Source organism: Habropoda laboriosa, unplaced genomic scaffold (assembly GCF_001263275.1).
Source record: "Habropoda laboriosa isolate 0110345459 unplaced genomic scaffold, ASM126327v1 scaffold134, whole genome shotgun sequence".
Classification (NCBI taxonomy): domain Eukaryota; kingdom Metazoa; phylum Arthropoda; class Insecta; order Hymenoptera; family Apidae; genus Habropoda; species Habropoda laboriosa.
This window is the reverse complement of record NW_017100266.1, coordinates 1,547,718-1,557,954: the sequence shown is the minus strand read 5'-3', so window position 1 is coordinate 1,557,954 and position 10,237 is coordinate 1,547,718. Positions and strand designations below refer to the sequence as shown.

Genomic DNA, 10,237 nt, shown 5'->3' with positions numbered 1-10,237 from the left:
AGAGAGAGAGAGAGAGAGAGAGAGAGAGAGAGAGAGAGAGAGAGAGAGAGAGAGAGAGAAATAGGTATGTGAAAGCTAGAAAGTTGATAGGCTTGAGCAGCGACAAACATAGGTAATAGCACACATAAAGCAAGTAACAAATCTCGAATAAACAGCGATAAAGTAACGGAAAAAACAAGTAGAAATATAGATAGACAAAGAACAGAGGCATAGAAGAAGACAAAGATAGCCATAGAGAAACTCTGTGTGTGTGTGTGTGTGTGCGCGCGTACGCGCGCGTGTGTGTGTGTACATAGTATAAAGAAGATAGGTACAGACAGATAGATAGAAAAAGATAAAGATTTAGCGAAAGTGAGAAAGATAGAGCAGAGAGGAGCGCTTACAGCTTGGTCTGTCGAACTCTTGCTGTAGGGTACTGGTATCAAACGTTCCTGCAACTCGCCACCTATTACCTTCAAGAGCAAAGGATAATATCATGGTTATAACTGAATGCAACGGGCATTTACACACGCTTAGCAGTACACCACTTCTCAGAAACAATTAATAAAAAAAAGTTTTATTGACATCATTCACCTGGTTTTCAACAACACCGCTCTGCCTTTAGGCACCTTTTAACTGATCATTAAATTTATGACTGTATCTCAGCAAGTACATTCTGAATACTTTTTTTTCTTTTTTCAATCAAAAATAATTTGCATGTATATAAAGAGATATTTACAACAGAGACAATAGATAGATAGATAGAGAGAGAGAGAGAGAGGGGGGGAGAGAGAGAGAAAAAGCTAAAAAGTGCCTGAGAGGAAATATAGTCCGTGACCATCGTGAGAGACTACATTAAAAAAAAAAAAAAGTAGTACCCTGCCAGTATGTATATAGATGACGTTTGAATGCGTGTACGTGAAATCCGAGATAATTCAAATGCATGACGTTTGTGCAGAAAAATCGAACTGAAAAGAGATAAGCAGAATACATGCAACGCAAGATATAATGCCCTCGTACGATATATATGCGCAGTGTATCTCGTTTTAATCGGTGCCGCGCAATTATCTTTTAAGGTATAAATTATTCGAAAAAAGGTGTTTCAAGTAAAACTTGTTCTGTTTCAAGGGAAACGTTTTATGATGAACACCAGATTTGTCCAAGTGACCTTTGTTTTGTTTTTTTAAATGGAACTATATGTTTTCGTTTAACCATGTTTGTAGCCCATTCCGAGATAAATTCACTGACCTATAATACATATGTTGGTCTTTGAAGGTCACTCAAAGTCATTTACGAGTCTTCAAAATTCGTTCGAGAAACGCTAAATAACATGTTTCCTGGGCCGCTGAGTAGAAAGAGGAAGTAGAATTTCCTTTCCACCAACATCTTTGGATCTAACCTCTTCAGATTTTTTCTCGTGGGGTTTCATAAAGGAGAAAGATTTTCGAGAAAAACCCATCATTACTCCTGACAATACGAAGGCTCGCATAAGGGATGCCTGCCAATAAATTAGTTGTTCAACTTTTAAGAGGAAGAAACTGTCATTTAGGGATAGAATAAATAAGTAAATCGATCTGCAATGGCAATGAATGACCTTGAACGACCTTCAAAGACCAACATTTTATAGGTCAATGAATTCGTCTCGGAGTGGACTCATAAATGAAAACATAATTCTGTGGTGGTATACCTTCTACGCTTGACAGACTAACCACAAATTCTCACTAGTCCTCATAGGCTCCTGTTTGTATATGTATATACAATTTCTGATTTCAATCTAACAGCCCTCGCACTCCGGGTCCAAGGCACGGGTTTTCTATAAAGCCTTAACGACGGGTGGTTCACTAGAAGGGTCCAGGATGAAACGTGCACAACCTTTCCTTTTCTGCCTATCTTCTGTCTCTGTCTTTTAAAACCTTCTTCTTGCCTCTCACACCACTTCCACCAAATTGGGAAAAGTCTATACAGTGAGTAGTGAAAATTTGTGATTAATCCCCGTCCCTCTGGGAGGTGAAGCGTAGGTGTCCCACCACAATTCCATTGAAAAAAAAAAAAAAAAAAAAAAAAAAAGGTCACGTTGAGATCTTGAAAACGCCTCGATCGTTCCCTTTGAAATAGAACAAGTTCTATTTGAAACACTTTATCGAATAATGTATAGATTAGGAGATAATTTCGTGGATCGATTAAAATGAGACACTCTGTTTATACCAAGTGTGTTACGTTTAAACAAGAACGACGGAATATCTCACGAGGCACTGAGCCTATCAAAAAAATGTTCCTACAAAAGTTGTTTAGTATAAAGGGGCATATTATGTAGTAGAAATGACTTCGTGTGGCACATCATTGAATTCGTCTCAACAAACGCTACTATATTATGAATAAAAAAAATACAGGGTTCCATTTAAAAAAATTAACTTGACTTTAATATCTCCTCCCCCCTTTGATGTACCTCTTTATACCAAACAACTTTTGTACGAACAGTTTTCTAATAGCTTCAACCCTTCATGCGATATTCCACCGTTCTCCTTTAAACGTGACACCCTGTGTGTATAGAGGGTGGTCCACGCAACTTGCACACCTCAAATAATTTCTAAAGTATGCGTTGTATGAAAAAAATTTTTATACAAGAGTTCCATGGTTTGCGGAGCACATTTATGCAGTCTACGTAATTTTTTCATGGGTACAGGCGTTTTGGAGATTTCAAGGTCAACATCATTAGTTTAAATTTGAATGCTATATTTTTTATGCCAAAATATCAAAGAATGGTGAATTCTGAGTAGAAAAGTATTGACCTTTATTAGCCCTAAACCTAATAATTGACGAATAATTTCGCTTTGTTTCTTGAAAATGTACTTTGCGCTCGTGTACGGAACTTTCGCTTAACAATCTACCAGTACCCGAGCGATGTCTGTTACGCTTATCAATTATTAGGTTTAGGGCTAATAAATGTTAATAATTTTATACTCAGAATTCAGCATTCTTAAGTAATTCGGTATAAAAAATGTAGCATACCATTTAAAATAACGAAGTTAACTTTGAAATCTCTTAAACGCTTTCAGATGCAAAAAGAAAAAAAAGTACATGTACTACACAATGTGCCTTTCCAAACCATGCAACTCTTGTATAAAATGTTTTTTCATACAACGCATACTTTAAAAGTTATTCGAGGTGTGCAAGTTGCATGGACCATCCTGCATATACAGCGTGTGTGATTTATCTGAGAACGTGTAAATATCTCAAAAAATATGGATGACACGGAAAAATGTTTAAGACAAAAATTGTAGGGTACCAAGGGGCACATATAATGCCTATATTTATTTGACTTTACAATGACCTTGAAAAGCTTTATGAAGGTTAAGTTTAAATTTTTACATGGAAACCTATACCCTAACAATTACTGTCTCAAATATTTTTCCGTGTCATCTATACATATTTTTCGAGATATTGACACGTTCTCAAATAAATCACACTTTATGGAAACTGAGAACCACTGCTCCTCAATAATCAACGAGAAATCCTTCAAAACCTGGCATTATCGTTCCGTTGGTAAAACAGGTTCCTCGGCCTTCCACTATTTACACATCCCCAACAGAACTGTTTAATAATTCTTATTCGGTTAACCAGTCCAGTGAGTCTATCTCTCGAAACCCACCATAATCATAGAGAGTGAATTCGCAGTATCAAGAATCAACAGAAATTTACATGTAACAATGATCTTTTATTATGTGAAGTAATTAAAGAGTATTCTGTGTGTTAATCGTGTCACGAGACGGTGAGAAACACTAATCGAAGCGTACAACAGACGATATTCCGTGTTTTAAGCCTCTGATTAGTAAATAGAGTTGAAATTCGTGTTTCAGTAGTGGAAACGCGCGTTCAGTCGGAAGTGGGCCAGTGAAGTACCATGTGGCTTGTCAAACGCCCAGAAGTGATACTACTCGACAACTAATATGGCGGCCAGCCAGTTGTACAGTCACCGCGTGGCCAAGCAGGCAACAGTGGAATATTCTACCACTGATTAGAAGTATTTCAATTCGCACAACGACAATCAACCACAATAGTATTCCACTGATGTACAGTACATTACAAATGTGTAAAATTGAATGGAAATTAAAAAATCGATTTATCATCGAACTCGATTTCGATCTTAGGTTCGAGAGGATCGATTCACGAGCGAGAGCGGCAAGTTACAAAATACACGGATTAAAAAGGAGTTTGTTTATAGGCGAACGTGAGAAATATAGTGAAAGCTATGCGTGCAGAACACGCGTACGTTTTAACCCTTCACTTGGCATTGATTACTAATGAAAAAAAAATCTTTCCTGAATGTTAATTGTAAAAATGAACTTTTGCACTGCCAAGTGGGAAAAGTTTCAAGCGTACTCTAATTCAACGAGCCTGTCCTCTTAAGCTCCGAATTTGTCTTCATTTTCTTTCTTCGATAATTACGGGTAGTAGTATTGATATAAACCATTGCATATAATATACAGAGTAGATTTCTAGCACTTTTCATTTTCTGTTAATCTTAAAGGATTACGACTGTAAGTTTATGCAACAGAGTATAGTCTAATAACATATAAGCCAAGCGTAGGAGAAATCATACGACACAGATGCTTTTTTCAGTGTGTCTGTATATATATGCGTGTGTGCGCGTGTGTGTGTGTGTGTACATATAGCGGACAATTTTTTTCAGTGACCCTTTTCCATTCGGGAAAATTCATTGGGCACTAATCACTTGTTGTAATGCCGTGTATGTAAATCAAATAAGTAAAATATAGTGCCTAAGAGATTACACTTTCTATTATCTTTCACTCCATAGAAATTAGAGCCAGAGCTCTTACAAAGTGCACGCGTACACTGTGTATAGGATACATATGCGAAGAACGAGAAGAGAGCATAAAAGTAAAATTCCCTTCCTAGACAATAATATGCTCTTCATTGTATCCTTTTGTAATATCAAAAACTAATTTCCCAAAACTACTCGTATCCTGTTCACATAGCATTCTCGCAACACCATTGAAAAACCTTGCGGAAGTCTGACTATAAGAGGGAGTAAAAAAAATAGAATCATTTGGCGAGTAAATAGTTATGCAATTATAGTATGTTCCAAGACGAATGGAAAACTATCTAACAGGGAGAAAAGATTCTCGAGAGCCAAAAAATGCATGGACACGAACAAACGATTTGTCTTAGAAATAGCGTTATCTTCTTCTTTTTTTATTCACCGAGTTCATTGTGCAAATTTTATTTTCCATTGTAAAGACGCGAATCGAGAAACGGACTTCCAATGACGCGCTCTTTCGTCCTTCCCGTTCAGTAGAGGGATCGATGAATCGATTTGCGATCATATATATTAATCCTCTGCATCAGCTGCAATTAATCAACTTCGCAATATTTACAATTATACATTAATATATTAACCATGACGATGATCTAGAGATCAACACCTTTTCTTATAGACAGACACTTTCCTACTCCCTTTGTCCAAGCAGAAGCACTGGACTCATTTCTCAATTGGCAGTATTCATATAACGAATATATCAAACCTAGAAAAAATTCTCTTTTACAATAAAATAAGTAATCAACCTCTTAACGCTCACACCCGTGGCATATATGAGCACACCGAATCGTCCAATATATGCATGCCCGTGAGAGTGTCACGAGCACAGCCGATAACACGCTCGCCGCTTTTCATACTCTAACTATTGATATTTACAAATCGAAGCTATGATATCTTGTACTAAAACGTATACACTGCCTTTTCAACACTATCATTTGTATATCGAATGAATAAGCAACGATAATATATCCACAATTATTTAAGCCGACACCACTTATCCATTTCTTCAGTCTGAGTAACCAGCGTTTAGTAATCTTCTTTCTTACAGTGTCCTACTTCCTTTCGACAGTTTTTAGCTTTATTTTGTTGTTTTCATTGATATTACTCTTTTTACTGAATTTTACTAAATTATTCAACAAACTTCAATACTCGAAATAGAACAATTTGTGTTACACATTTCATCTTTCGCTTTTCTTTCTCTATTTTGGCAAAAGTACTACGTACAGCACTACTAAAAATACAGAAAACATGTTACAATATTCGCAGAATAAATTGAATTTACGCAAAGAAAAAAAAAAAAAAAAGATTTGTGCATTTCTGGACGGTAATCTTGAAAAAGAATTGAGCGTTAAGGGTTAAATAAGAAGGATACCTATACACTGAGTATTTACACGTTACAAAATAGAATGAAACTTTCACCGTGTGTAACATATGCATATATACAAGTGTCTTTCAATACTCTTTCAAATAATCAACACCGCTTCTCTGCTTGATTAAAAATATTACAGTTTCATCCTCTTTGTATTAAGGTACGTATGCAAGTGCAGAGAATTAATATCACCGTTTACAAACAATCCGGATATACAGTTTTTGTTCTGTAACTATTAAAGAAAGAACAAGAAAGAAACTATTATACAACGAACAAAAGTACTATAGGAATGTTTATGTGCCCTCTGCTGATCGGTTTCAATCAAATAACATTTTTATCGGATAACGTGTCATCCCTACGTGTATCGTATTGTAATTTGGTAGTCAATTATCCTCATCGTTCCAATGCAACGAACTAATTTTTCTTCCTTTCAATACACTTCAATATTACAAAAACCGAACGTCTTCTCTCGATTACAACGGCGCTTAATTCACATCCAACAGCAGTGGTATTTCCTGCATTGGACAATAACCTTTCAACAATTATAAATATCATCACTGACGGATCAAAACCTGACACGATGTGAATTATAACCTGAAAATAAAACAGGTTTCACCCACTGAGAATCCCAGCATACAAACGATAATCTATCAATTAGAGATGGGAACGAGACAATTTGAACTTTAGAGACTCTTTTCTAAGAAGAACACGAACACCTCATGGATTCAACAGACCTTGAATTTCATGTCATTGATTGGAGACCAACTGATCATGTGAGAAACACAAGCAGTAAAAAAAATAGGCAGATTTATGTACAGCGATTGGAATAAAAAATAGAGGGCAACTGTACAACTCCTGGTTTCCTTGCAAAATAGATCTGCTGACATTTTAGCGTATCATTGTTCATCAGAATCAATTTCTATCAACGACGAATTGACAATGGACAAAATGATACGCTGAAATGTCATTCATTTAAGCTCGAGTTCTTATCTTTGAAAAGAATATTGCCTCAATGTTCCAGGAAGCAAATAACTGAATAGAAAATCTGCTGCATAGTTAAAACAGAATCATTATATTTGTGCCTTCTGGAACTAGTGGTCAGATAAGTCCAGCTGAATCATTGTTGATGCGATAAATTTCATCAACAATGAACGCAACAGAACTCTGTGGATAGCTTTTTATGGAAAATTCCTAACCTAGCCAACAGAAACGTGGCTTCTTTTGATCAGCACAGTTCTGACGGAGCATCGCAACCAGGAAAGAAGAGACTTAACGTGACTAACGATTTTTTTCGTTTACTTTTCACAGCTTCCTCATTAAATGATAGCGTATCTTCGTTTTTTTTTTTTTCACTTTGCTTCACGGTTTTTCTCACGCGCAACCCTGGCAGTGGATACTATAGATTAAGTCGAGGTGTATTCGATAAAACACACACCTGGTGCGCAGAACCAGCTCTTAAGAGGTTAGAACGTAACAAAAAAAACTGACTACGATTCACTCCGTTGCTATGAAAACGGAGTTTTAAATAAGTTTGCCGCGTTTTTCGTTCGCTATTCGGCCATGAATTGTCACCGATTACTTCTAGCACAGTTGCACAATGAATATGATCCTTCCCTCTTCTTACTTCTTCTTGCTGCAATTCTCGTGAGTATTGTGTCGTAACGTAAAGGTGAAAAAAAAAAAAAAAAAATACAATTTCAGAATTGTGCGAATACTTTTCATAGTGAATTTCCACCAAAAATTATTCCAGGATCAAGCTTTCACTGTGCCTCTGAATGAGAGAAGAAACTAGAAGGGAGTAGAAGACAGCGTCGAGATCTGACCTCACGATTAAGTACTTCCATTTGCCATCGTGGTTTCCTCCATTTCGAAAAAAATTACGAATGGCGGACCATCGGGGCCCGTAAGTCGATTGTCATATGACTGCTATCCCTGTCCTCCACGTTTACCATGCTCTGTGCAATGTTCTGTTATATTTTGCAAACCCTTTGGATGAAATTTTCTATCCAGAGTAACCGAACTACGGAAAGATTCCCCTTAAACGTGAGGATGAAAGAGTATAAACCATACAGGGTGTCTATAGAGTCTCACTCTACCTCTGTGTACTCTGAAAATCCTTGAAACTATCTTCTATCTCTGTAATACACTGGATTAGATTACACTCTGGTGGATTAAATTGGTACAACTCATTGGAAATTGCTTAACAATATGATCATGAGTATATTTGTCAATTTAAAATGCAATTTAATACACTTGGAATCTTCCAATGTTCCATTTAAATATATGTACATTTTACATTTTAGCTTGTTCTCGTTTCTTCTAATCATGCTTTTCTTAAACTTATTTTTCAATTCAAGTCATCTCACACTTCACAGTAGAACTCGAACGTAAAGACAAGAAAAATAGACTCTTCCACAGGTACAACATCAGTAAGCAATTCTAATGGGACACAGACTTTACAAACACCCTGTATGATACTCCTAAATGAGCACTGGAAACATTGGTGATGGTTACAAGTGAAGCATGTGAAGTCATAATGATCAGTAATGCTTCAAAGAGAACAGAATGGCATTAAAGGCCCATTTTAAGTCTCTGGTTAAAGATTCAGGGGTTTCTAGAAGGAGAACAGAAGATAAGTACATATCAAAGAGACTGATGCACCTTTTCACTCATATAAAATGATCTTTCATGAATGACAATTATCACTAGTACCTTCCGATTAAGTTTCATGGTGGACAAAGCAGGCGAGTAAAGGTAGTATAGATGACTGATACACAGTGTGTGGGGAGAGACTTATCAGTCATGCAAGCAAGCACTCAAAAGCCAGACTGACAACACGTGCGAGCAGACAAACTAGCCAGTCATCTGTTGCATACTGAACTTAAAACGAAAAAAAAAAACATACTAAGGGTCCAACATAGAGAATGTTGAAGGTGAAACTGAATAGGGGTAAAAACTGTGGATGCTTTCAGCATAGAACCTTCTAGGTTCTAATAAGGATCTGTAGATTCCTCTATACAGTTTCTTCACTACTGACAATAAAAAATTGGAGGTCTCTGCAAGGAAATAGTAATTTCCGTACAAATGGAGGAATCTTGGACAACATATGAAGCGTCAGAAAGAAAGTAGAACTAGTGTTCTGCTTTCATTTTTTGTGCTTGGTTCCCTGAGGAGGGACACTGAAAAGGCTGGAAAAGCAGAGACAAGCGTTTTCAGAGCTGGCGAACTGAGACGGAGCCTTAAGTACTTGTAACACTCTCTCTTTCTCCCAGAATTGGAAAAATTCGACGTTTGAGCGTCGCGAATATCGCGTTCTCTAACTTCTGAAGCGTTTCTATGAACCTCCATGGCGGGGAAGAAGAAGAAGAAGAAGAAAAAGAAGAAGAAGAGGGGCTAAAGAGGGCGATAAGAAATGGCACTGGGTCTCCAAACCTGCCTGAAATGAATTTGGCTCCACGTCGTTGAATAAAAAATATGTCCTGTCCTCCTTTTGGGGGGCATGGGGAGAGTGCGTGAAAATATTACAAAAGGGTCAAGATAAAAGTTTAAAAAGAGAAAAAGAGTTGCTTCGCTGAGAATAAAACTTTGAGAACAGTGTGTCCGTTCTCGCGAGAACTTTCTCATAATATCCGGAGACGAGAGTTGTGAGGACATAGAACGTATGGATGCGTCTGTAAAATAAAAAGAAAGTACAAAGAAGAACTAGCGACGATTCTATGAGTGTGGAGTGTAGTTTAGAAAATTAAAAAAAAGAAAACAGAGAAATAACAAACGTACAGAATAAAACAAAGAAACAAGAAAAGTTGCTTTCGAACCTTAACAGCGATTAATTGAGTATCATTTGTAGCGACTACTAAAATAGAATTAGGCGAGTCGTTGAGTGAGGTAAAACAACAACCGTACACACCTTGCCTGGGCAAGTAAAACGACAGACAAATGGACTGAGAGATAGAAAGAGACGTAAAAGCTATTCACAGACCTGTAATGAGTAACAGAGAGAGAGAGAGAGAGAGAGAGAGATTGGAGGGAGAGAGAGTTTAGGTGACAGATAG

General features: G+C 37.0%; 1 protein-coding gene across 4 annotated transcripts in view; it reads right to left on the bottom strand.

Moving 5' to 3' along the window:
• Positions 1-10,237, bottom strand: part of LOC108573352 (plasma membrane calcium-transporting ATPase 3) — a 48,334-nt gene that overhangs the window by 11,484 nt on the left and 26,613 nt on the right. The gene's annotated exons all lie outside the window — the stretch shown is intronic.